At 39.5% G+C, this 22873-nt stretch overlaps 1 long non-coding RNA gene across 1 annotated transcript; it reads right to left on the bottom strand.

The window, feature by feature from the left end:
- Positions 1–372: 372 nt before the first annotated feature.
- LOC115343842 lies at positions 373–3254 on the bottom strand. The gene is made up of 2 exons (XR_003924297.2): positions 3111–3254; positions 373–1909 (listed from the first exon to the last, which is right to left on the bottom strand). It is a non-coding gene; the product is annotated as an uncharacterized LOC115343842 (long non-coding RNA).
- Positions 3255–22873: the final 19619 nt, after the last annotated feature.

Raw genomic sequence — 22873 nt, 5'->3', positions numbered from 1 at the left:
GTTTGCCTAAGAAGTCTAGGTTCTTCTTGAAAGAAGTAAAAGCTTAAGCATTTTAAATTTAAGTACACATTGTAGCAGGGAGAGTAATGGAAAATTGTTTTTTTCTAGGTAAGTACCCCAACAGCTAACCTATACAGTCATGTTTCTGTTTGTTCACCCTCTCTTTCTGGCCTAGTGAATATGAAATGATAATATTATATTTAATATTAAAGTAGAACAATCACAATAGGAGGGCATGAGAGCATCTCCTCTCACATAAGCCTGTGGTATACTGATTCAAACCTTCACATGGAAGGTGAGAGAAGTGGGTTCATAGCCCTTTAGAGAAAGGAATTGAAGCTGAGAGCATTAAACTTACATGTGTGAGAGCTGTTTTATGCAGGATTTCTTTATTAAATGTGACAGTAACACATAGTTCATATAAAGGACTGAAAATTTTGGTAATAAAGAACAAACAAAAGTGTGAGTGTGCCTCGTCATACAAAGAAAGCAGATGTTAGCAATACATTAAATTACAACTCCAGCACAGGCATATTCTGGGTCTTTTTTTTATTTGCCATTGATCTTCAGACCACATAAAGCAAAAGCTTTCTCATAGTAATTTTTTTTCAAGTTCTGCCAGAAAGCTGACAAAATGTATTGAGACTCTGATAATAGTTAAGTGTGACTTTATCCAAACACTTTAAATGATCTTAATGTATTACATTAACTGTCCCATAGCAGTTGCCTAAAAGAATGTAGGTCTACTCAGGGGAGGAGAGGAAATAGTGAGGTATATTTAGGAGAAAAGTTTGCATGCGTAATTTCATAGAAACAAACCTTGCATTAACTGGTTTAGAGCAGACCAACAGAAAAGCAAAAGTTCGTGCAAATCAAGTGGTTTCTTGAGCCTGGTGTCCTGTATGGAAAAGTGTCTAGAACCAATTGCTTCAGAGAATGGGACAAGAAAACCTGCAATAAGAAGCTGTATAGGAAAAAAGTCTAGTCATCTTTTCTAACCATATCAATAATTTCACTTTCAACTGAATTTCATTTTCACTAGCTGCCCCTTCTCTATGTCTAAGGAGAAAAGGTGAAAAGAAGTGCTTGATGTATATTCTATAGCATTTACTATTTTGTTTGGTTTTATTACTTCTCCTATAATTTCTCTCTGCTCAAAGATTAATGCTCTCCAGCCATCTTTCCCAGGAGGAAAATAGAAATGGATTTTTCAATTTTGTAGAAGCAAACAAAACCAAATCTTCCTCTGTGAAGACAGCATTGAAAGTATACATAACTGATACTAAGTAAATGGATTTAAAAAAATAATCATCTCAGCTACACTTCTGTGACTGGAAAGACTTCAGTTTACACAAGCATCTATATATTTAGATATTTATGTGCTTTTAAAGACAGCTGTTTGGGTTTTTTTTATTTGGAATATACCCTGAATATTCTTGATAACCCTATCACAACTTTTTATATTTGAATATTGCATAGTAAAGTTTGATAGAATGACAAAATTTTTCCTAATGGAAGAAACTTTTGCTATACTGGTGAATAAGTAAGGATCAGAAAATACTTTTTCTCTTTAAAGACATCCCTAGCAATGCATAATTGTCTTTCAGTGGTGCTAATTTAATATTTAGCATGCTGCGATACCCAACTGTGCGATGCTTTCATTCGATGGTGTGGCAACTCAGTAGCCATTCCCCTCATGTTCACTCATGATGGACTTTCTCTTACACTGCTGGAAATGAGAGGGAATAGTGGCATCTGCCACAGTGTTTTGGTGGATTTAAGGAAATGAAGAAAGAAAAGACAATTGCGAGCCACAGTTTGAAAGAGCTCTTTTCATATATTCCCATGGGCTTCATATCTGTGGAGACCAAGGCAGACTCAGAAATGTGTTGTATTATAAGTTAATGATCTGTTAAAAGGAAAAAAGAATAAACATCAACACTCATAAATCCAAAGATTTTTTTCTACTATTTGACTGTTACTTCCTTATTTAAAGAAGGCTACATTCTTTTTGCATTTAGGTGCTGGAAACAAGTCTATAACAGTAATATTTTTACATGCACATTTTTACATAATCTTTTCTTTTAAAGATTTACATATATATTTTAGGCTTGACTTTCCTGTGTCCACCTAACTATTCTCATCAATGCTAGAGGTGTTAAATCACTCTGTATGGTAAAAGCCATAATTTTCCATTTTGACTTTTCAAGTAACCCTCTGACTGGTACCTTGAAGAAATTATGGAATCTAGGACATTTTTCCAAACCCATGCCTGCTTTTTGGATTATCCTTCAGGGCTCCATTGTGCTAAAGTAACCAATGTTCTTTAATGACTTTCTGCAATACCTCCAGGGAAATGAAATGGCTTTTTCATGTCCAAGCATTCAAAGTACCAGTTCCTTGTCCTATTGCCCTTACCGTGGGACAGGGCTTTGAGAATGCCTGTCAAAACAGTATTGTCTATGGTATCAGAAATGGCAGTGTAAAAGCTGTCAGATTTTTGATCCTGTTGGCTATGGGCATTTGTATTATCTTCTGGGGGTGTATATTTTTTCAGTGTAGCCTTCATCTTAGTAGAGTGTGATAGCTTATGAATGCCAGCTCTCCATTCATTACTGCACAGGCTTTTTTTCCCTTTGCTCACCGATAATATCCTTGTGACAGCAGCAGAAACTGTTTACATAAGAAAATAATTGGAAAATATTCATGATTTTGTAGGTACTTAGGGCAGTAAGTAAGTCCTCTTACTCATAGGATGCAATAATATTAGGCATGCAGCTGTAAGTATTTATACTCCTGCCATCTTATAGCAGGCTAGCAATCTAATGACTTTTGTGTCCTGCATAATTCTATCATTTGCCTTGTATGTGGCACAGGCGTGAAGCCACACAAAAGCTTAGGCACTGAAATGTTCAGCAATATGGCCTCAGTGTTGAATAGTTTTGTTAATACAGGGGAATTCACAGTTCTGACTTCTGTTCCCAGGCCCCCTATGCAGTCCTGAAACATGCATGTGGCAAATCAGGCATCAGAGGATGTGATTCACATCAGACATTCTAATAGGTTTGCAAATGAGAAATGCAGCAGAGAAGGTTATGTTCTGTACTTACTCTTCCTCTGGGTTTTGGAGCTTCATTGCAGGATCGAGACTCTGCATTGTGATCCATCTACTGGCAGTAGGTGTCTAAATCCAGCCCTGCCTGATAAAACACAGAGGGAAGAGTATGGTTTTCCCTGTCAGTCTAACAATAAAAGCATTCATTCTGAATGCAGGAAATAACAGGAAGACCTGTTTTACCACCATCAAATGTGTGTCTAACCTATTGGGCCATAAAGCATTTCTTCAAGTGTTTGCTACTCTGTTTTAGTACTGTGGTGGGTTGACCCTGGCTGGACGCCAGGTGACCACCAAAGCTGCTCTATCACTCCCCTTCCTCAGGTGGACAGGGGAGAGAAAATATAACAAAAGACTCTTGGGTTGAGATAAGGACAGGGAGAGATCACTCACTAATTACAGTCATGGGCAAGATAGACTTGACTTGGGGAAAATTAATTTATTACCAATCATCCAGAGTAGGGTAATAAAAAATAAAACCAAATCTTAAAACACCTTCCTCCCACCCCTTCCTTCTTCCTGGACATAGCTTCACTCCCAATTTTCTCTACCTCCTCCCCCCCAGCGGTGCAGGGGGATGGGCAATAGGGGTTGGGGTCAGTTCATCACACGTTGTCTCTGCCGCTCCTTCCTCCTCAGGGGGAGAACTCCTCACACTCTTCCCCTGCTCCAGTGTGGGGTCTCTCCCACAAGACACAGTCCTCCATGAACTTCTCCAATGTGGGTCCTTCCCACGGGCTGCAGTTCTCCACGAACTGCTTCAGCGTGAGTCCCTTCCATGGGCTGCAGTCCTTCAGGCACAAACTGCTTCAGCGTCGGTCCCCCCCAGGGTCACAAGTCCTGCCAGGAGCCTGCTCCAGCACGGGCTTCCCACGGGGTCACAGCCTCCTTCGGGCACCCACCTGCTCTGGTGTGGGGTCCTCCACAGGCTGCAGGTGGATATCTGCTCCACCGTGGACCTCCATGGGCTGCAGGGGGACGGCCTGCCTCACCATGGTCTTCCCCACGGGCTGCAGGGGAATCTCTGCTCCGGCTCCTGGAGCACCTCCTACCCCTCCTTCTTCATGACCTTGGGGTTTGCAGAGTTGTTTCTCTCATGTGTTCTCACTCCTTTCTCCGGCTGCAATTGCACAGGGGTTTTTTTCCCCCTTCTGAAATACGTTATCCCAGAGGCACTACCACCATCGCTATTGGGCTCAGCCTTGGCCAGCAGCAGGTCTATCTTGGAGCTGGCTGGCATTGGCTCTATTGGACAGAGGGGAAGCTTCTAGCAGCTTCTCACAGAAGCCACTCCTGTAGCTCCCCACCAGCTACCAAAACCTTGCCACACAACCCCAATATAAGTACGCATTGGAATATCAGTCTTGGCTACTTCTTCCCCATTACACTACACTTTTCTAATGATCTCTTATTGTGTCCAATTATTTCATGCACACTGAAACAATTTCAGCAGGGGACCTGCCTCACGTGCCATCTCCTGAACCAGTCCACATCAGAAAACAGTACTTGTAAAATCTGTCAGCTATGTTGCTTGAGGTTGCCCAGCATGTTCAGGAGGAGGTCCTGTGACTAGCTGCTGAGTGTATATTATCCACATTTTTCTGTTTTTTCCCCTTAGCTTTCAAAGACAAGGCACAGGGTCTGGGTTTTATGTAGGCAAAAATGGTGGGTGAATATACTATGCTTGTAGCAAGCCAGTGAATCTCTGCTATCTTTAGTCATGTTGCCTCAGCTTCAGCTGTCCAAGGATGAGAGACCATCTGTTGCTATGGATGCAGTCAAGGTAATTATGGTAAGGAATATTACTCCCAAACTCCAAACAGAGAGGGGTAAGTACTTGAGTGGGGTGGTAGTATGTAGGTTACCAAGAACAGAACTGAAGAGAAGCAGTGATTGCTTGGATTCTCACCTCCTCTTGAATCCTGGCAGGAGAGACACTAGTCCCAGCAGTTCCATGGCAAGGATAGTTTGGTGTGCCATGGTTGGAATAACTGTAGTAGTGGCACACTGGCACTTTTGTGCCACAGAGCACCCCCAACCTTAAGTAGGATCTGTGGCAATGAGGAACTGAAGGCAAATTGATTTTTTTCAGTCCAACTGGAAGTTCCACCAATAGCTGGATGGATAAAACTTAATCCAAATGTCCTAGATAAGGAAAAATGTTCTGTTGCTATGCTGTTGGGCAAAAGTGTGGGGATGAAGACACTAGATTTTTTTATGGCATCTGATCCTGAAGGTATGGATTGTTTTACTGAATTGGTCTTTGTGGGCAATACAGGCAGAGAAACTCCATATTTATGGATCCCGGAAGGCCTTCAGTGATCAATGGTTTAAAATTTCGGTGATCAATTAAGCCAAAGTTTATGGCTATGCAGAATACCTTAAGAGGAGAGGACAGTCTGTTGCAGCCCATTTGAAAGAGAGAGAGAGTTTAAAAGGCATTTCCAGCATTCACAGCCACACTTATGCTGGGATACAAGCAGTCTATGCAGTTTTGCTCTTAGTCACTTTTGGACTAGCAATACTTCAGGAATAGGCATTAGGAATTTTCGGAATCCCAACTTTGAGCATTGTCAATTTTCCTGGGGTTTTGCCCCCAAAACACTGTTGTGGATTTAGACTTTAGTGAACAATAGTCCCACTGAATCAAGAGAGATGAGTCTGTATTTAGAGGAATAATTTCTTGGCTTTGCTATCACATTCTGCATATCAGGGAAGCCAAATCAGTGTCTTTAAATTGATTTGTCACAGACCAACGAACAGAATAAGAGTCTGAATCTGCTACTTCAAACCCATTCCCCTTTTGTACCTTCCTTAGACATTTTAGTTAATATTCCTAAACACTTAAAGGTAAATGAAAGAAATAATGTATTTTTAAGTAAATAAATATATGCAGTATGAGAATTTCCAATTGTCTATGTTAAGAGCAAGCAGATGGCTCATTGTAGTGTGTTATTTTGTTATTTACAGAATAGCTAGCTTGTACTACAGTATCTTTTCATCTCCAGAATTTCACTTCCAAGATTATGTATAGGCTCTGTCTTAGTCATAATATTTTAATTCATCACCATGTATTTAGCAAACTCCTTCTTTTATCACTTGATGACAGAAGGGATTTTTTTCTCTGACATTTATTGCTTTTTAAACTGTATTTCTGGTTGCATGCCAGATTTCTCCCAAAATATTGTAAATAAATGTGAGTAATACAGATTTGGATTTATGAAGCATAATGGCTGGATGCTTTAGCTGTGAAGAGATGCTTTATCATATTGTCCACCATTATGTGGAGAAACTTTAAGACTTGCTTTCCTGCTTTATTTTACTACAGTCCTTAAAGGTTTTAAACCAAGTTGCTCTGAGACTTGAACACAATTATAGTAACCAATCTGACATACACACAATGTGAATAAAATGCTCTATTATATACAGGCATTTTAACACTGATACATTCTACACACATAAAATAAAGGCACCTTGAAATAAAACTCTTATCTCCCTCACCTCACTTATCTACTAATTACATATAAACTCACACAATAAAAAAAAAAAATTCTGTATGTATATCATTAAGGAACATAAAAGAAAGGCTTGTTATCTTTTTGCATGCTTATCTGTAAGATTCAGTAATGTTCCTATCTGTAAGAATATATACTCTCTCTATATGTGTATGTTCATATATAATTTATAGATATAAATATATCTCCCTTCAGACCCTGAAGTATTAAAACACAGGCTGGGGAACCCTTCCTGTATTCGTGCTTTCTGAAATCAGACATTCTTAAATGGAAGACCCACATTTCTTCCTTCATGAGAGCTGCTTTATGAGACCATGAAATCAATCCTGCCATCCTTTTGGCTAAATTTGGATTCAAAATGAAAAATTGCCTCTCCTCTAATATCCTTATTCTCTTTCAATCATTATTTCATGACCTGGATCATTTCTTTGTAAGGTAGATTAAATATGCTGCTAACAAAGTTTGAAAACATGGTGGCTAAACAAAACCATCACTCCTTTGCATCACATTCCGTACATTTTTTGCATAGTGATACATTGTGTGGTTTACCTTGAAGAGCGTGGATGAACTTTAGGCCTGAAAAGAAAGCATGTGCCTAGGAAAAAAAAGGGATATTTATAATCAGTAGGAAATAAATTTCCCTCCCAACATGTGTAGCATTCCTCCCACTCATTATGTGGGGCTAGTTAACCTCTGAGCTTGATGTGCTGCAATTGAAGATGAATAGTATCAACTTGGGCCGTGGTGGGCTCTGATATAACCAGTGCAGGAATCTGGATTTCCCCCACTTCTCTGTAGCAACAGGGGCTGGCATCACTTTCCATACAGTTAGAGGCTATGTGCCACATTTCAGAGGTGATGTAGAAATGCAGGCTTCCCAGATTTCTTATCTGCTTTCCATTCCGATTTTTTAGTGATTTCCCAGTGGATCCAAATGTTGCATAAGAATTCCAAGGAGAGGAATGACCCAGTTCACAGAGATACCATCAGGGGACATTTCCCAAGTGCCTGTTTCATGGGAATGGGAAAGGAAGCAGATGTTTTCCATCAACAACTAATGCTGAAGAGCTACTATTACTCCCTCCCTAACCACAAGCTCTAGGCCATAATCATGTACTCCCTTCTTCTGCTTCTATAGATGTAACAGCAGCATGTAATAATTCAAATTCTGTCTTGTTGACACAGCTTGCGTCAGCTGTACAGAAAGCAAGTTGTTTGTTCGCTGAATCTGTGGACACATCAGCACTTTGCAAAGAGTCTAAAAGGAGTTGCTGCTTTCTTGAATGGCAATTGCAATTGCCTGCTGTCATCTGAGCCTCCTGGAAATCTGTGGCAACACACTGAAATAGCCACACATAGTAAATTTCTGTCAGTGTGGCGCAACTATATTTGTTAGAAAGAATCACAATTATCCCCTGAAAAATTGCCTTGAATAACTGATGTAAAATAGATCTTTCTTTTCTGTTAATTCAGGAAGCTGATTTAAAAAACTGCTTCTTCGTTTGTGTTGAGTAATTATGCCATTTTGAATATGTGGGGAAATTCCAGGAATTGCTTCATTTAGGCCTGTGCCACTGATGGGGAATGATGTATGTTACACACCTGGCTTTGTACAGAGTGAGAAAAACAGGTATTCTAATGTAATGTGTTGTAACCTAATTGAGGCACAATGGATAAAACTGGCCTTAAAATACTGACATGTGTGCAAGATTTCCCAGAGAGAATATTAACAACCAAAAGGAGTAAAAAAATTAAAATGAAGTAGTTAAATGGCATTAGTATAATAAAAGGGGAATTACTACTAACCTGTTGAACCAAAAAAGGTTGGCTGTGGGACGCAACAATTCTTTTTAAATATAGACACGGTCAAGATGTCTATTCTGTGAGAACGAGCACTTCGATATTCTCTTTGGCTAATGTGTGTAATATAATAGCTATTATATATTTCAACTTCTAGTGCACAGCTGTACATGTACCAAAGTGGAAAGCAAAACCATTAACTCCTTACCCTTCGCAACCTCACAGAGGCCTGCTATTCATCAAACCATAGAACAGCCCAGCTTGGAAGGGACCTCAAAAGATCCTCTGGTCCAACCTTTCATGGTAAAGGGAGCCTAGATGAGACTATCTAGCACCCTGTCCAATCGCATCTTGAAAACCTCCAGTGATGAGAACTCTACCACATCCCTGGTGAGTTTGTTCCAGTGATTGATCATTCTCACTGTAAAAATTTTCTTTCTTATGTCAAGATGAGTACTTATTTAAGACCTCTGAAGTCTTCCACAGTAGAGAGCTTTTCTTTTTTTGTAGCAAAAGGCTGCATGGATATAGCTGTGGTTTAGGCTCTGCTTAAGGTCAGTGAACCAAAGTTGACCTTATTTACAGGAATCCTTGTCCAGAGTGTAGGCAACTCAGGGCAATCCTGAGGCCACTTATATAGGGGGCTATCCTACTCCTTCCACAGTGGAGTTCTGAAAACACTGGACTAAGTAGGAAAGTTCATTTAAACTATGAAGAATGTGAAATGAGGAATGCCATGGGCCTGTAAACCCTAAACAAAGAGGAAGGATCCTGTTCACTGCAGCTGCATTATGTGTCTTGGATACCAATCCTGAAGAATAGGGAAGGATCATTAGTAACCGACATATTTAGTATAAATCCAAAACCTGCATCTCATGAAAATGTGAAGAAAAACATGAGATGAAAGAAAAGATAGGAGGGAAAGTTTTACCATAGGCAAAAGGAAAAAGAATATGCACATATTCCCTGAAGCAATGCAGATGGGGTGAAGAAGGCTATGCTACCAGCTTCCCACGTTAGTTGCAGAGGTCAGTTCTAAAAGGTAGGAGTTGGGTGCGGAGGACTTCTTTCCCTGCCAAGACACACTGTCAAGAAATCTTAGGAGACAGCAAGGAAAGGTGATTGATGCCTGGATTTTTTTTTTTTTTTACTATTTTTATTTTTGTAACATTTTTTTCCCAAAATTTAACCATTTCCTTTGCCAGAATAAAGCTGTTTCTTTAATTTCTAAGTTTCAACTTTATTCATGGGTGAAAAATCTGTAATGTTCTTTTTTCTTGGGGGTAACATTCAACTAAAGTGATGATTTGCAGGAAATCCTTGCAAGAGCACTGCTCATGGAGGAGGCTTCCCCCCTAACCTGTGAAAGTTTCAGGACCTACAAGATCAAATGCTACGACTCAGGATAAATCTCTGCATGCACTACCCAGCACCTTTCTTGCAAAAGGTAGGAAAGAGGAGGCAGCCTATATGCTGAGTATTTCCAAACTGCTACAGCTGATCAGTGCAAATTTCCTTTGGTGGAAAAGATATGACAAGTGACAAGCAGGAGTGGAATGTTGCTTTGTTATTCTGATTTTTCACTAACAAATGTAGATCAGCAGTATGTGTGAAAGGAATCTCAGACTCTATGAAATAGGAGAGAACTCAGGAAATGATGTATAGACTTTTTTTCTTGTTTCATGGGGCTGCTGGGATGTGAACATGCCATTTTGGGGCAAGCTAATTGCCTGTTCAGCAACTAAAAGCAAGATACCTTTGTTCTGCGAGTTACAATTCCCTGAAGTACACTGCAATAGCAAAGAAGTAATTACAATGCAGCATGTCTTAAAAGAGCACCATTATACATTTCGTGAAGAAAAAGATAACTTCACCATTGCTGTTCCCTGGTTAAAGCAAAAGACTTAAAACATTGAGCACGTTCATGTATGTTTTACGAATATAAATTTGTGTTTATGCAGATTTCTTATGTTAAAAATATGTTTGAAGCCTACTGTTCTCAGACTGCTACCAGACCAGGTTAAAAGCTATTTTGTGCTGCTGGCAACAGTCCAATAATCTAAACCACATTTTTAATTTTCTTTTTTTTTTTCCAGTCTCCAGCAAAGAGATATTGTGTCACCAGAATGGAATGACTTCTGGATGAGATGGCCAGTATAAATTAAAGCACAGTCCTTGGCTGAAGTGAAGCACAATGAATGTTGAGAAAAGGATGGTGAAAAACAGAAGTGTGAGCAGAGAGAGGAAGGCAGGCAGCAAATACAAAAGAATATGGGGTTAACATATTTCTGTTATCCAAAACAGAGTGAGCATGGTTGCAGCATTCTGGAAATCATAAACACCTTAGAGAGCTAAGACTACCTCATAAATGGGAATAGGTAATTTCTTGGGGATTATTTATAAATCAGACTTTAATTAAAAGGTCAAGGAAAGATGAATATATGTTTTAATAAATAGTTCATTATTATGGAATCCAAACATCAATAAGCTGTTAATAATCACTTATTGATAACTAAAAGCATGCTATAGTTATTTATTGAACTCTAGTTATTTATTAACCAATGACAAATGGAACTTTTTCTATGCAGTATAAAATTGCAGAAGGAAGCTGGAAAGAAACAAGGAATCAGTAAGGGAAGGTAACTTGCACAGCAATTACGCTGTGTTGCATTATAGGTTCCATACTCTCTCCTAATAACTGTAATTTTCTCATGTCTCCACGGCACATATTTTGTGACTTTTTCATTAAAAAAGCCAACACAAAGCCAATAATCTTTTGCCACATAATACATTATTAGAAGAATCATAAGGAGGTAGGATAAAGCAGCAAGCTTAATAAATGCTGCAAAGCATACTACTGCTCCTGAATATTTGTCTTGGATTTCATATGATGTATGAGAAGCTGACATGTCCTGTGGGGGCTAGTTTACATTTTTTTATGAAAGGTTACCGTGCTCTGGACCTATAGTTTATTTAGTTTTGCACTAGTGGTGTAAATATTTATTAAGGATTTGACTCATTACATTTTTGTGGAACCCTTGCACTCAAACCTGTGTGATTCACAGTATACTGAAAACAGAAATAATCCCCCTAAATCACACCTGTCTGTGAAGAGAATATCTGTCAGCTCTTTCACTCCCAACTCTTCACCTTGCGTCAGGCAAGGGAAAAAAAAAAAGCCAGAAAGAAAGCTGGCTGCTACTCAGAAATTAAATCACTGGAAAAATGTTTCTTTGTTAAGAAGTGCTTGGCTGGGATGGCTAGGCAAATACAGAAATCAAAAGGGTCAACATGTTCTTGATTTTTAGGTCACCTAGCCTCTGGTTTGGAAAAAATCTGTATCACTTCTTTTTGTTTTGCCTTTGTTTGGTTTTTTTTTGTTGTTTAGGGGAGTTGTTTGGTCTTGGGAGTTGGTTTGTTTGTTTGTTTGCTTTTGTAAATCATCCATTGAAGATTAGTTTTATGAAAAAAAAAAAAGAAGTATATCAGATCAATAGTGTGATATATTCACATTATGTATCCAGTATCAAGATATTGTATATACAGTTTGGGTATCTTACATTGACTAAGACTTTATTCCAAGAGATGTCAGCAACAACAGAACATGCCCCAGCCAATACATTATTTTGAGACAGACTCACTCACTGCTGGAATTAAGAAGTGCTAGATTCAGTAAAGGGCACTGGCATCTCAGTATTCCATGAACAATCAGAAGTCACTGGGACTAGCAAAAGGCTTCTTGATCCCATCAAAATTACAGGATTTTTGCTCCCATTGGTCCTAATGACCTTTAATGCAAACCTTGCTAAGTTTATGAGAGGCACTCAAAGACATCACGGCTTGTGCATAGAGCCCTGCATATGTTTCCAGTGTGACATTTCTATGAGGTAAACTGGCAGCTACAGACTTTGCTTTCTGAATGCCTTTGTCTTGAATTCTTTCCTGCACAGTGACATAATTGCAAAAGACATGAATGAAAATATAAATAGCTGATAACCTGGTGGTAAGTGCAGTATTTTGAGAAAGATGAGTTTGAATTCCTGTATGCTAGACAGATGTAAATCATGGTCTTCCATCTCCTGCTGCATCTGTCTTTTAAACAAGTGTGTCGGCCATCTCATTTTGTGATGAGCTTGACCCTGTCATACTCTAAAAATACTTTCATGACTCTCTCTCTAAATAAATAACTACAGCCATTGTGGAGTTCAGGTGGTCTCAAGGTTATGCAGTGTTAATCAGTTTTGTGGTTCTTAATTCTATTTTCAAATTTGGCTACAGCAGTTTCCATTCACTTTTGTGGCACTTGATTGATATTGTTATTAACATTACAAGTCATGGCATCAGATAGCAGTATGTTGAACAGACATACATCAACACAAGTCTACTGAAATGTATATTGATTTGCATTAGTATTTTTAGTTTAGAAAGGTGTTTGAATTTTGGGGTTAAAATGTCTCTCTGTGTATAACAGATAAATATATTACAAATAATTATATAAATGCAATATATAAAAACATATATTTATTTATCTTTCTGTTAAATGACATCTCCTTATAGATCTGCACTGTTACCTTATGCCTCTAGATAAAAAGTGTAAAGCTAGCTTTTCCTGAGTACAAGAAAATCCATCTTGAAACTTTAATTAAAGAACAATCTATCAATGACAAATTACCAGAGGGTGGATATGCCACTCACAGTGTTGGCACGTCATTTCAAAGAACACAACTGAAATCACAGGAGATGAACAGATCTGGGTATTTGTTTGCACTTAACAGACAAGGGCAACATAACTAATTGTGTTTGGGTTCATAAAGTCTCCACAATGGATGAACTCCTGAGCAGCTTTTTATTTGGCTTCATGGAGACAACTATATCAACTTCTCTTTATAAAGGGTGAGAGATGAGGCACCTGTGAGGATATGAGAAGTAAGAGCTTTTTTTCCTCATTTCTGTAGTTTAAATAAATTAATTTTTATATGTGGTAAGTGATCAGCTGCATGTGCATTTCTGTGCATAAAGCCATTTACAAAATAGTGGCTCTATGTAGAGTTCCTATGTAACTGGTAGTCAGGCTAAAAATTATTTGTTTATTCTGTAACAGAAAATGCACTGGCAAATATTGTACAAATATTTGTTGCAATGTTTTTCACTCAGCTGATTAGTAAAAGCTCTTTAAAAAACCTAAGTAATTACAATTGTTCAATTTCCCATGAAACTGGGATTTGTTGTCCATAAGTTATTATTATAAGGCCTGCATCAAGACAGATTTCAAATGGGAGGCATATGACCTCAGTATGAATAACCTTACTGTTAGCTCTTCCTGCTCAAGAAAAAACACCGGCATAGTAAAAGTCGTAATGAGCAATGATTATCGGTTCTTTATTCCTTCTCCATAGAGCATAGTTTTACCTTTGTCTCATCCAGGAGAACCTCGTAAATCAGGTAGAACAAAAATTACATCAGAATCATATGGAAATTTCATAAAATCTGAAAGTAACTTGCTGGCAGGACAGAAACCTATTATCCCGGGCTATATACAGTTCCCTGATCTGATCACCTCATGCCAGAGGGATACAAATACTTTAGCTATAATCCTGTCTGTTTTCTGGTCACTGTTATTTATTTTTAACTTTTTGTTGGCTTTATTGGTTTCTCTTTTTGATTGCCAGCTACCAACTTTTTGCTTATTTTTGACCCCTGAAACATGTCCAGCATATTCTACCCTTAAAAGAATGTTAAGTCTACAGTAAAACCTTAGAAACTCACATCTAAAGGTCACAACTACAATTCCATATATAGACTCAATTGGACTACATTTCTTTCAGGAACTACTTTGAAGTCTTAACCCAAAGCAATCACTGGGTCTCTATCATGTCCTCTGGCATGAGTGCAGTTGTGTTAACGTTTCTCTCAATCTATTCATGTTTTCTATATGAACAGAGGATTGGAATAAAAATCTGAAAGACAAGAAATCTAATGAATTTAACTTTATTAATCTACAGCAGTGTTAAACAGGTTGTTGATTAGACTGTTATTGACCAGAACATCCCAGTCAAGAAGTTGGCTGTTAGCCTACACACCAGTGCTGGTTGCACAACCTGTCCACCAGTTTGGCCTCAAGCCCATGGTAAACTGCAGGTCATGCCCTTTCTGTTAGGATACGGTCATTCGCAATGCATATGTAAAATTTGTGGGATAAAAGCAGTACAAAAGTGCAACACTGGAGGTTGGCAGAGTCAATTGTATTCTGATTATCACCTCCCTTCTTAGGTGTTTTATCATATATTTTGGTACTTTCTATACTGCTTTAACTGAATGATAGATAAAGTTATGATATTCTTCAAACAGAAATTGCTTCTTTTAGCAGAGGAGGCCATGGATGTTATTCTGGAATTACCAGTCCTTCAAACTTATACTCTTTTCATAAGGGTAGTCTGAGTACCCTTCCTTGCAGTTTTGAACATCCTTTATAAACCTTGGCTTTCAATACAGAGGACATTTAACACCTTGCAAAAAATACTCACCATGTTGCAGACACCCGAGAGGACAACAGCTCAGCTTTCGGAAACTTGCTGTGACTGGAAATGGGATGATTTATTTGTAAGCGTTTACATTCATGTCTTGTTGATTTGTCATTCTTCTTTTTTTCTTTATTATAGTTTTCACTAGCTGGAGAGAAATATATAAGTCCTTCCCAATGAGACTCAGTCTTTGGGGAAAATAGCCAAACCTGAATAACTCTCAATGGACTTTTATTCTTCCTGGATAATCTTTTATTTACTAAGTCCTCTTAAACAATTAGTTTCAGTGTGAGAGTTACTTTTTAATTAAATTATATTAATAATAGCTTGTTTCTGTTACACATGACACTATAAAAGTTGTTCAATAACAATCTGATAGTACTTAATTAATTAATTATCTGGGAAAGAGCTTCCCAGTGATAGCATTTTTCCATTGCATGATGAACATACATAATAGACCATCATTCTAGCAGGCTGTGCAACTATTACCAGCAAGCTTTGCTATGCTCACTGGCTTTCTACCATTAAGAATTTTAATTTAACTATAAATAATATTGTCAACACATATATTGAGAAGGATCAAATTAGAATTTTACACCAAAATAAAAACCTCAGACTAGTTATGAAATAACTAGTTATGAAATAATAATAAAGTACAATCATTAAGCAGGAATTGAACTGATAACATTACAGTTCCATGATTAGAAATATCTGAATAAGATATAATTACTTTTATTAAGGAGTATAGAAACATTTTATATGTGTAAATCAAAACAAAACAGGCAGGAAATACTGGTGGTACTTCGCTATACACAAGCTACTATTTCCAGCTAATGTCATTCTCACAGGTTATTATGACACTATCAGATTTGGTTACTCTTTCTCAATAAAATGGAATGCATAATGATGCCACTTATTTCTTGGAATCGAGAGCAGAGTTGCAGGCTCAGGGGTTTTCATAGATTTTTTTGTTTTATGGCAAGCAATTTTTAAGTTCACCTATGAATTCAGAGATGTTTGTATTCATTTAAAAAGGTGGGGGTGAAAAGGAAAGGGGAAAAAAACCATGGAAGTATCATATTGATTTTAGCAGCACACACTATCTGTCATAAACAGCTAGCATATAGCTGCACGTCTTACTACACTTACTTAGTTACCTCTATATATAGGGTGACCTTTGACTCAGATCCTAGGCTGGCCAGCTTTCTATTGTGAAATGTCTATCTTGAAGCTGGCAGAGGGAACAGTGGTAAGACTGGCTTATGTAGTGGTCTCTGTGCAGCACAAACACACCTTTAACTTGAAAACAGAGGGTTTGTCCCTTCTTTGGGGCCAAAGCTGTGTTTTTCTCTATATGTATGAACTGTTTTCTTTTCCTGGGAACTATTTCCACAGAGAATCACTTCAAACAGGTTATAGAAAAACATTAAGTCTTGAGACTGCCAGATTCCTTCAGGTGAGCAACTCCATGTTTGCCTGATAAAGTGAACAATTTTGTAGGGTCTCATGTCTATACATCTGCACAATCTTTGAAGAGCACATACCTCAGGGAAGTGTGAGCTACTCTTTACTCATATGCCCAGTTCCCTTCTGTTTATTTTCTGTAAGAAGGGGACAGAATCAGTACAAATGTGTAGCTGGACTGTTTGAGCACCTGAGCAGAAGGTTCTTTGTGTACATCCTGGCTTTCTTCATGTGTTGCTCTTCAATGATTGATTTTTACACCTTAGATGGTCTACCACCAGCTTCAAGTATTTATGGCCCGATGATAAAGATTTATTTTCCGCTCTAGCTTCTGCAAGAGCTTAAGGAGTTTTGGAAATTCAAACTGTAGATAGCCTAAGCTGGACAGACAAAATTAATGCACAGGGATTGGGGTTTTTTTTGGTTTTGGGCTCAGGTTTTTTTTTGGTGGTGGTTTTTTTTTTTCCCCACAACCAACTTGCCCGAAGTTACAGAGGGAAATTATGTTAGAGACAGTCGGTATTCAAACATTGTCTTAAGAAAGATGTCATAGTTTGAGATCCAGACATCTGGTCATCATTAAGCATTGCTGTTCACACATGATATTTTACTTAGACTGAACCAGGAGGCAGACAGTAATTTATATCCTGTAGTCACTGGGAAAAAGTCTGGTAAAATATGTAAGTGATCATGAATGGAAGTCTCTAGCAGGTTCAGCCGTGGTCAGTGAAGAGACAGATTTAAGAAAGGAAATCACACCTTGGTGATTTTCCTGGCTTACAATGAGGGTCCACCTAAGCTCATCAGATGAGAAGTGGTGTTAAGGTACCTTTTCCACAGAATGTCGGGCTGTATGTAAAGAAATTTTGCAATATAAATGTTAAGCTTCTTTGTGGTTTTGTTTGCTGTTATTTTTTAGGTCTGTCTCTATAGTATTTTCTGGGGCAAAAAAATTATAGCATTACTTCATTCAATTTCAGTTGGCATTGTGAAATGTTAGATTAATAGCTGTCAGGCAGTCAAATATCACAAGAGTTTGTCTGTGCACTTCCTGAATTTTTCCAAAGATTAAAATGTCATCACTACCATTAGGGACATTGGGTATGTACTGAATTACTCTATGGATTATACTTTGAAAAGTTTCAAAGCTGAGTATATTTCAGGCCTTCATCTCTTGTACTCAGTATTTCAAATCTTTATGAATTTGCTTTCTGACTCAGGTGAATAACTCAGGAAAGACCCCTAACTTAGCAGACCTCCACTTCAGATATTCCATTTTAAGCTTTTGTTCCTTGTATCCATACCTTTGCAGTTTTTCCTAGTCTTCAAGGAGCTTTCTGAATTTGTACAAAGTTCAAGAAAGTCTATGATACTGCTGTATACTTGGGAGGAAGGATTAAACAGTAACACTGATCAAGTAATCTTGTAGGATCAAAGAAGTTGGGGGTTTTTTTTAGATGACATTGAAATTAAAAGTGTTTCACAATTCTGGAAAGGTTTATGAAGGGAAGGGGGGGGGGAGGGAAGGGAAGGGAAGGAAAAAGGGAAGGGAAGGAAAAAGGGAAGGGAAGGAAAGGGGAAGGAAGGGCCCCCACTGTTATCTTTTAGTATGAAGAAAACTGTGGAAGCCTAATGGGGGGGGCGGGGGGGGGGGATGGGGGGGGAGCAAATTAAGGTTTTTTGATTTTCAGTTCTAAGAAATGTCAGTGCAAGATGTAAAGCTCTCCACAAAGTTGTTCTCTAGCTAACCCATCTTTTTGCTTCTGTGCACACCTGAACACCTGTAGGTTACCAGCTGTGCAAACTGGCAGGAAGTGACATCCTTGTATAGATGTTTTTGATTTGCTTCCTTTCTGGACAAGCAGTTGATGGCTTTCATTGGTTCAGCTAAGCACTGAACAAAGCCTTCAGAATTTGTCCCCTTATTCATTACAGATCTGTGTATCTATTTCAATGGCTTTGGTCATAAACTTTGTCCTAATTTCATTAATACCTAGCCTTTTTGGAAAATTACACTTTTGCGTATTCATATTCTACACACACACAAAATAGCCATTGAAATCAATGAGCCAAGTAATGGCTTTCCCACCCTTTTCCTTGGGATGCACTGGAAAGGAATATTGCAGAATTCCAGGTTTCTCCCTTCACCCACAAGGTAACTATGTGCCTGAGTTCACTGTCCAGCCACACCAGCATATTTTTATACTGTTTCAATACTCTGTGTTCTGTTAGTCTGACAGTTGGATAAAATCTCATTGAGCTTGTAGACATACAGACTGTCCTTCAGTCATGATAAACATAGGAAGTAATTCTCTTTCAATGTGTACCTTATGTGTGCACAAAGGACCACTTGCAGAATAAACCCAAGAAAAAAGACCTTTCTGGATAGTGTGCTGGTGAAAACCTACCCCTGTAAAAAAAAACAAAAAACAAACCAACAAAACAAAACCAAAAAACAAGTCAGCTATTGTGGGCTTTCTGATGTGTTCAAGAAAGACTGGGGTTTTTTTAGTACATTTTTGTAAAATGAGATTTGTTTCCTCAGCCTAGCATGAACTTTTACAGGATTAATCTTCAGTATAAAGAACTTGCAAAAGCACATTTTTCAAGTAACAGGGAAATATAGGTAAGCCATGGTACTCCATCAGAAACTATTAACTTTCAGCATCCTTAACACTGATTAGCTTTAAGGTAATTGAGATCAGTTAATGTCTCACTGGGACAAGAACCTAATTTTTTTCAAACTCTATCATTGAAACTTCTACCTGCATGAGAACTCTATGAATTGAATGGGATTCCATCTCATTTTCTGCAGGGTACTGAACATATTCTTTTTAATTTTAAACTTAAACCTCTCTGGGATAGTATCATGAAAATAGACTGTTTCATTGGCTGCATAAGGGAGTAACAAAGCTGTTTCCCCCCCCTTTCTGGTCAATTATATTGATTGTGATTCTGAAATTTTCAAATGTATTTCTCCATTTACTCCAATTATACTAAGCATGATTGTTAAGATGATTGTCTTGGACTTCGAAAGACGTGCAATGAACCAGCTCACTTGTAGTTGTGTCAAAGTTAATTAATTTTTCTAAATCTAAAATGACCAGGGATGCATTCTGCTTTCTGTTTTGAATTAAAATCACTTTTTCACTGCTCTGTTATTCCTAGTTTGTATTGATTTTAGGTTCAAAGAGTATTAACTTCAAATCTAAATTTTCTTTTAACCTGTAGAGAACATGGAGGGATCACAAGCTCTGCTTAGAAATTTCCCCAAGGGGCTCATCCAAATCTTAACGAAATATTCTCAGTGACTTAATTTCACTTGATGTCTTTGAAGAACCTTCTCTTTTATCCCTCAGGTTCAGTTTTTTGGGAATGCTTTTATTCCAATGCAAAATATCCCCAAATAAGAGTAGTCTTCTTGCAGCTGGAATTACTTGAACTTTTGCAAATGCCGAAAAGCAAAAACAACAACAAAAAAGAAAAATGGGTATTTAAAAGTAATTTTCAATAAAAAAACAACCCTGTGGTGGGTTAGCCTTGGCTAACAGCCAAAATCCCACCCAGCTGCTTGCTTACTCCCCTCTCTCAGTGGGATGGATGGCAAAAACAGGAACAAGAAACCTCCCATGTTGAAGTAAAGGAAGGGAGATCACTTATCAATTACCTTTGTGGGCAAAACAGACTCAAACTGGGGAGAATTAAATTAATTTATTGTCAATTAAAATAAATATTTAATTACGGATTTGGGTACTGGTAAACAAAAAGACAAACATTAAAACAACCCTTCTCCTCCTTCTTTCCCCAGGGGGAATTTCACGCCTTCTCTCCAGACTCCACCAATTGAGCAATGCAGGGCATACTGTGGGGGTCACAGTTAGCATGCAGCAGTTTCTGCTGCTCCCTCCTTCTCCATGTGCTATGGCATGGCGTCCTCCATGGGCTGCAGCGGATGTCTGGTCTGATGACAGGTAGTACCTTCTGCTCCTCCTCCTCCTCCTCCTCCTCCTTTGACCTTGACTCTCCTGTTTCTCATTTCTTGTTCTTTTGTCCTGTCTCTGTCTGGCACCTTCTCCCCCTTCTTATATACACTTACTCCGAGGCTCCGCCATGGTGGCTGCGGGGCTGAGCCGTGCCCTGCAGTGGGTCGGTCGGAGCCGGCTGGAACCAGCTGTGTCCGGCTTGGGTCAGCCCCAGCCTCTCCTCACAGAGGCCACCCTTTGACACCTGCACCCAATACAAATTCAAACAACATATTTAAGTCAAAACTTACCTCTGGGCCAGTTCTTCAAAATTTGGCCTCTATTTTTTTTTGTACCCGCAGTTAATTTCAGCCAATAAAATCTGTAGCTGAAGCAGTATGGAGTAGCCATTACAGACAGCCTTCTAGCTTGAAACAGGAGTCTGCTTTTTTGGAAGCAAATTTAGTGATCACCCCAATTTACTGTGCCATGGTTCATACTATGGCCCAGCCTCAGATTACACAAACCACATTCCTTGTGGCTGCGCCTCACCCACAAGGGAGGCCCCAGGGTACCCCTAGCCCACGCCGACCCCAGGCACAGCTCTGGAGCTGGGCTGAGCAACAAGCATGCATGGCCAGGGCATGGGTTTGGGCACAGGAAGGGGCTTGGGCACAGGCATGTCTATCAGCACCAACTGCTATGCTGCCTGCTGTGCTACACGTCTCGCTAGTGCACAGATGCACTCGCAGAGCGACAAACACTCTGGTATTTGGCACAGGGTCTGTCACACTGTGGTGGGTTGACCCTGGCTGGATGCCAGATGACCACCAAAGCTGCTCTATCATTCCCCTCCACAGCTGGACAGGGAAGAGAAAATATAATAAAAGGCTCTTGGGTCGAGACAAGGACAGGGAGAGATCACTCACCAATTACCTTCACGGGCAAAACAGACTTGACTTGGGGAAAATTAACTTAATTTATTGCCAGTCAAGGCAGAGTAGGGTAATGAGAAATAAAACCAAATCTTAAAACACCTTCCTCCCACCCCTCCCTTCTTCCTGGGAACAACTTCACTCCTGAATTCTCTACCTATCCCCGCAGCAGCACAGGGGGATGGGCAATGGGGGTTACGATCAGTTCATCACACGTTGTCTCTGCCGCTCCTTCCTCCTCCGGGGCAGGACTCCTCACACGCTTCCCCTGCTCCAGCGTGGGGTCCCTCCCACGGGAGACAGTCCTTCATGAACTTCTCCAACATGAGTCCTTCCCATGGGCTGCAGTTCTCCATGAACTGCTCCAGTGTGAGTCCCTTCCATGGGCGGCAGTCCTTCAGGCACAGACTGCTCCAGCATTGGTCCCCCATGGGGTCACAAGTCCTGCCAGAAAACCTGCTCCAGCGTGGGCCTCTCTCTCCATGGGTCCACCGGTCCTGCCAGGAGCCTGCTCCAGCGCAGGCTTCCCACAGGGTCACAGCCTCCTTCAGGCATCCACCTGCTCCTGTGTGGAGTCCTCCCCGGGCTGCAGGTGGATATCTGCTCCACCGTGGACCTCCATGGGCTGCAGGGGGACAGCCTGCCTCACCAAGGTCTTCCCCACGGGCTGCAGGGGAATCTCTGCTCTGGCGCCTGGAGCACCTCCTCCCCCTCCTTCTTCACTGACCTTGGGGTCTGCAGGGTTGGTTCTCTTACATGTTCTCACTCCTCTCTCTGGCTGCAGTTTGCTGTTGCACAGCAACTTTTTCCCTTCTTAAATATGTCATCACAGAGGCGTTATCACCACTGTCACTGTTGGGCTCGGCCTTGGCCAGCGGTGGGTGCATCCTGGAGCCACTTAACATTGGCTCTATCAGACAGAGGGGAAGCTTCTAGCAGTTTCTCACAGAAGCCACCCCTGTATCCCTGTCCCCCCACCAAAACCTTGCCACGCAAATCCAATACACACACTCCTCAAAGTATTGTGACCAGTGTGATATGATGTCTGCTTGCTGGACTACATGCAATGAGCTCGACAGTATCAATCTAAAACTTAGTGATACAGAAGCCATATGACCGAAAAAAGATAAAAAATGCAAGTAGGTTTGACGCAGTAATTATCCCTATGATAGCTCTTTCTAGGTAAGGCAAATTGGTGATGACAATGTAGGGAAATTTGCCTCTCTAGCACTGTTTTCTGAATAAAATTTCACACAGCTGTCAATCAGGCCATTTTACCCTCACACTAAATTAGCACCATTTATTTTAACAGTGTCTTTTGTACAATGCTGAAAGGTGATCTATATTTTAATTCAACCTTGAGAATATTCTGTTGTGTTAAAAGTTTCTATTTTTGTGTAGTCTTTATTATTTCTTCACTAAAAGTCTTAGACATATGAGCTTTATTTTCTCAACGTCATTCTTATCTGTAGACAATAGCCTAAGAAGTACTTTTTACTCTTTTATTTTATAATTACAAGTGAATGATTATTTCACTTTGATCGTAGTTGTATATATTTCC

This window comes from Aquila chrysaetos, chromosome 7 (assembly GCF_900496995.4).
Source record: "Aquila chrysaetos chrysaetos chromosome 7, bAquChr1.4, whole genome shotgun sequence".
NCBI lineage: Eukaryota > Metazoa > Chordata > Aves > Accipitriformes > Accipitridae > Aquila > Aquila chrysaetos.
The sequence above is the reverse complement of the archived record's forward strand: the minus strand, read 5'-3'. Positions and strand labels throughout refer to the sequence as shown.